The sequence below is a fragment of the Cynara cardunculus genome (genome assembly GCF_001531365.2).
Source record: "Cynara cardunculus var. scolymus isolate 2C chromosome LG 5, CcrdV1, whole genome shotgun sequence".
Lineage (NCBI taxonomy): Eukaryota > Viridiplantae > Streptophyta > Magnoliopsida > Asterales > Asteraceae > Cynara > Cynara cardunculus.
Genome location: NC_037532.1, coordinates 6,379,118 through 6,385,117, shown reverse-complemented (window position 1 = coordinate 6,385,117; position 6,000 = coordinate 6,379,118).

The following is a 6,000-nucleotide window of genomic DNA, read 5'->3' as shown; positions in this document are numbered from 1 at the left end:
TTTTAAGAGTTTTAGTCAAATGCTTTATAATATAGTATAGATTATACATTTAGGTTTTTGTTTGTTTTTTCATTTTCATCTCTTAACTACAACTTATATATGATTCGTTTAGACATTTTATTATTCATACTGTTTATTTTTTTTTTTTTTTCAGAGTCTCTCTTCTCATTTAATAGAGTCTGAATAAATAAGAGATAAATTGATATTTTAATTCCTCTTATTTTCACTTTTTTTATTCTCTTTGACTATTACTTCTTTCTCCATCAGGGACGTCACATTCATTTCATCACCCATGTGAAATGTACGTCTCAACTTCTCTCTCTCTCTCTCTCTCTCTCTCTCTCTCTCTCTCTATATATATATATATATATATATTTATTTAAAATTATATTACAACTTTAATTGTAATTTTGTTCTTATTTGCATGAGCTTTCAACTTTTGCTTTGTTAGCCTTTTTGTATTTTCTCATTTTGATTTAACTTCGTTTAAACAAAAATGTTTAGTTAGATTGTAAAATGATACACCAAAATTTCAAGCCGACCAACCCAATCCAACCAGCAAGGTTTGAGTTGGATTGGATTGTAGTTTTGCTTGGGTTGGTTTGAGTTGAAAATTTTCAAATCGCAAACATTTGATTGTGTAATTCAAATGTATTCAACCCGGTCAACTCAACCTTTATGCAGCACTAGTTGTCATGTTCATCTAAATTATGGCATAAAAATGTATATATATGCAAAAAAAAAAAAGTTCACACTTATAACTAATAATTACATAAACATAAGGGGACGAAAACCCATAAAATTGTGATAACCTTGAGAACTTGTGCATCATGTACTATTTTACATGATTATTTTTCCATCCACATCTTGAATTTAGTGTATTGATTAACATATATTTGTTTGATACATGATTTGTTTTACAATATGAACATTTTCTATGTGTTTGTGAAACAAAAAAAATATAATTAAAAAGTTTCACATCATAAATTGAATACAAATGAAACAAACTGTGAACAAATATATGTTAACCAATATATTAAATTGTAGCCTTAGATGGCAAAAGAACATGTGAAACAATATCTTACGATAATAATTCTCATATTTATCATAATATATGAGGTTCTCAAATGATTAAACCACATACAAATAATACAACTTATCACACTTTGTAAGTATTATAAAAAAAGTTTAATGTGTACAAGAATAATAGCAAATACATGAAGATGTAATCAATTCCTTGACATTTCAAAATGTGAATAATAGCATATTTCACCACAGTTAAAAGTGTAAAAATTAACAAGCAATTTGCCACAGCAAATTTTCCCACACAGTGCAAAACATATACTTCTAAATTATACAGACTTTTAAATGTGTAAATACGATTAATTTGTTGTAATGATATAAACGTGCGAGTCTTTTTCGTAAAAACAGGTGGCTACAAGCAAAGCATGTGGTCGTCCTGGGATTAGTCGACTCATATAGTGGGTTGGATATCCAGGTTAATAAAAGAACTTTAAATTAAGTACAATGTGTACCTCATGTAAGTTGCAACATAAAGTTTGCGTTTTCTTAAGATTATTCTTGTCCAACCAAGCATCAACGTACGGTCTGAAGACGGTAAAATAGGTGTTTTTTTTCCAGTTTTATTGAGACGATGATTTCAAGCACAAAAGGATGCTGATCAAATCACCCGTTAAGCAATAATCTTTCTTGCATCGCGCCTCTCTTCGAGGCCCTAAGATCTTAAACCCGAGTGCAAGGGCGGATGCAATGTTAAAAAGGAGGGGGGAAGGGAGCCCAGTCAAAAATTTTAAAACAAGTTATAGGTTAAAATTTAGGTTTTACATGCATGATTTACCTTTCACTTCCTCCATTACATTTTTCCACGGGCCCACAACCCCAATCGAAACTGTTACTCTAACGAAAAAAATCTATCGAAATCAATCAAAAAAACCAAAAAAGTTATTCGAAATCGACAAAAACACTAAAAAAATCTCTCGAAATCAACCAAAAAACTTTAAAATTCCCTCGAAAACGTGGTAATTAGGTTAAAAACACATCAGACGATTTTGCGGGTCTTTAATCTACCTTAAAGGTGACCCCGCTGAACAAAAATCTTGGATCTGTCACTGCCCGAGTGTATGGTTTAAAGACAGTAAGATAAAAATTAATTTTAACAAGATATTGATTTAAGTATATAAAGATAGAGAGATTTAGATGATTCATCAAACAATAATCTTTAATTGCACCTTTGTTCGAGGCCCAAGATGTTAAACTAGAGCTTGTATTCTTTCATGAGTTTCATGCACTACATCATGAAATTCTTAAATTTGTTTAGGTGTTTTCTGTTTTTTTGAAAAATGTCTCTTATTTACTATATAGTAAGGTGGTATTTTGTTTGCAGAATGTTTTTGGATGAAATGAAATATGTTAAAACAATTTGATTTTGAAGGAATTGGAATGGAATGTTATCAGGTTTGACCACATGTTTGGTTGACAGACATTGGAACGGAATCTGTCTGCTTGGTTCACAGAATATAGCTTTGGAATTGGAATGGAATATTGGTAAATGACCAAAATGCCCTTTTTGGAAATTTTAATTGTGTTAAAATTAAAAATACTTTAATAAAATAATTATTTAATGTGTAAAACAATATAAAATACACAACCCAAATATAACCATAAGTCAAATAACGTTATTAAATCAACGTGGTCGACGGTGGTTCAGATGGACGGTGGTTCAAATTGGTGGTGGCGGCGGTGGTCCAGATCGGTGGTTGTTCAAATCGTTGGTGGTCGGCGGTGATTCAGATCTGTGGTAGTCGTCGGTGGTCGGCAGTGGTTCAGATTGGTGGTGCTTCAGGTGGCGGTGGTCGAATGTGGTTCAGATCGACGGTGGCAAACGGTGATTCAGATAGATAGTAGTTGGCGGTGGTTCAAATATATGGTGGTTCGTAGTGGTTCATATGGCGATGGTCGACAGTGGTTCAGATCAGTGGTGGTCCATGATGGTTCAGATAGTGGTGATCGGCAGTGATTCAGATCGATGGATTAAGCACATACTCCTAGACTATGGCCTAGCTACGAGAAATCAATCAGTGACTTTGATTTATTAAGATAATTAGAAGAAAAATAAGTAAAAAAAAGAATAAGAAAAACATAAAACAACTAAGATCGAACAAAATGAAACAAAATACATACCAACAAGCACCGAGTAATGTCAACTTCAAATTTTCGGTAATGGTGAGGATTTGTAATGCAAAACTACTTTAACCTTCTTTTGATATGGAATTTTTTTTTTCCTAAACCAAGACTGATTTATTTTCGCAATATGCGTACGCTAGAAAGAAACATCAAGATTAAAACGAATATTATTCTTTAATATACACTCTCAACTATTTTTATGTTAAGATCGTAGTCATTGACCAATTTGATCTTATGTAAGAACCGTTTGAATCAAAACCCTTCAAATGAACTAAACATTTTCTAAAAATCAATTCATTAAACACCAGCTTCTGTTAGGTGAAAAACCTGTCAACCAAAATCTAATATTTGTTATAAAAACAACTGATGAATACCACAACATCAATTCAACGTGACGATTACCCAAATGAAAAGAAGATAAAGTAATAAAGGAAACCTTAAAGAATACGATAAAATTAATCTAAGATAGCTGTAAAGATCTATTCAAAGAGTATCACTCTTTAATTATCGTTTCTAACCTATGAAAGCAATAAAATTAAGTTTAAAAACAATGCAAAAATTAAATAAGGGAATTTAGATAACAAGTAAATGTAAAATGAGATTGAATATTAAACAAGAAAAACTATAATAAGCTAAATAAACTTAAACATTAAATAAAAACTAGAAGAGTATTCGTGTAATACAGCGAGACACATCTCGATTTTAATGTTCTATTTTATTATTTGTTTCTGTCGATGTTATAATATGATTTTATGTGTTTTTAAGAAAATAATAATTATTTTATTTTTGAATAAAATATAAATTTGAAAATATCATAAGAATTGGAAAAATATATATTAATGTTAATATCAAATCAACTATTTAAAAATTCTCATTTTTTGTAATTTCTTTAATTTATTTTCTTATTATGATTTAATTTAAGTTTAATAACGAAATAATTTATTTTTGGTTTAATAATATAATTTTTTATAAAGATAATGATTAAATATTCTGTTAGAACTTAATGATTATCTTAATTATATTTTAGATTTTTTATATTTAAAATGATTTTATCATGTATTTAATTATGTTTATCCGCAGTTAATTACATGAATTCAAACATGAAGCTTTCGTAAGATGTACGCATGCATATCCTACTTGTAATCTTGAATTTTAAGTAATATACATCAATAAACAGTATTTTATGCATAAAAAATTGTTTTTAATAGTTTTAATCAAATGCTTTATAATATAGTATAGATATAAAGAGTAAAGTTCACTTTTGATCCATAACGTTTGTTAATTTCAACGGTTTCCGTTCTCCAACTTTATTTTAACAGATGTGTCCCTCGCGTTTGGCATCTTTGCAACGATTTTTCCCCCTCCTTGTAACGACTGTTAACTTTTTTCGTTAAGTCCAATTAATTGAGGGGTATTTCAATCATTTTATTTTTTCTAATAAAATATTTTATATGTGTAGATAAATATATTAATACATATTACTTAAAACTCAAAATTGCAAGTAGATTGTCCGTAAGTACAACTTATTAAAGCTCTATATCTGAATTCGTGTAACTAACTGCAAATAAACATAATCAAATACAGGATAAACATCTCATTTTATATATCAAAAACCTAAAATATAACTAGGATAATCATTAAATTCTAATAGAATAATTAATTATTATTTTTATAAAATTTATAATATTAAACCAAAAATAAATTATTTCATTATTAAACTTAAATTAAGTTATAATAAAATCTATATTTATACTATATTATAAAGCATTTGACAAAAACTGTTAAAAATCACTTTTTATGCATAAAGTACTGTTTAATAATGCATATTACTTAAATATGGTCTTGGTGTAAACTACAAAGATGTAGTAGACACTTCAAGCTTTCTAATTATATATTATACATCTAATTTGGACTAACAAATGATTTTATACGAATTTTACAAGCAAGCTGCAATTCACAACTTCGAATTTTACAACCAAAACAATAGAATTCCATTCCATTTGATTTTTTTAATAACACCAACGTTATTCTCATTCTAATTGACCTTCTAAGCATAAAATCAAGACACTTTAACATCATCTTTACCATTCACCATAAGAGACTACCCAAAACTCACCTAATACAACTCGTACGGGTCAACAAAACATGGATGTTATGGTATCTTCATCGAGGTTAGGCCATTAATTAACGACCAAAACATGGTAGTTGGTCCTATGTATTCATTTTATATCTCAACTGTGTTTTTCATGATCTTTTTGCTTTTCTGACTTCTTTTATGTTATTTTTCAGCTCAAGAAATTTCCAACTTTTTTTGGTTGTTTATAAATGCATTTTTGCGAACATTAGCGTAGGTAGTTTGTTTAACCAAAGTTTAATTGATGTATATGATTGCACATTTGGATGCCTTTTCACTACAAGCATATTGGTATTGATAGTTTGTTCAAGCTAAAGTCGAAAGGGTTATACTTTTCCTTCTTTAGTCATTGTGTTTTCGTATTTCCTGTTTATTACACATATTTAATTATCTATCAGTTTACAAAAACAAATAAGCTTATTGGTTCGACTTTCAAGCTTTAGTACCACCTTATGTCAATAAGGGGTGTTTGAGATTGCTTATAAAAATAACTTATTGACTTATTTCGATGTGATACCGGTAATAAGCACTTTTAAGTATTTGGATAAACAACTTATATCGGTGCCAAAAACTAGTAATAAGGAGTTTTTGAAGAAATTAAACTCTTCTGACTTATAATAAGTTGACAAGTGCTTATGTAGAAAAGAATAAGTTGTTTCAAA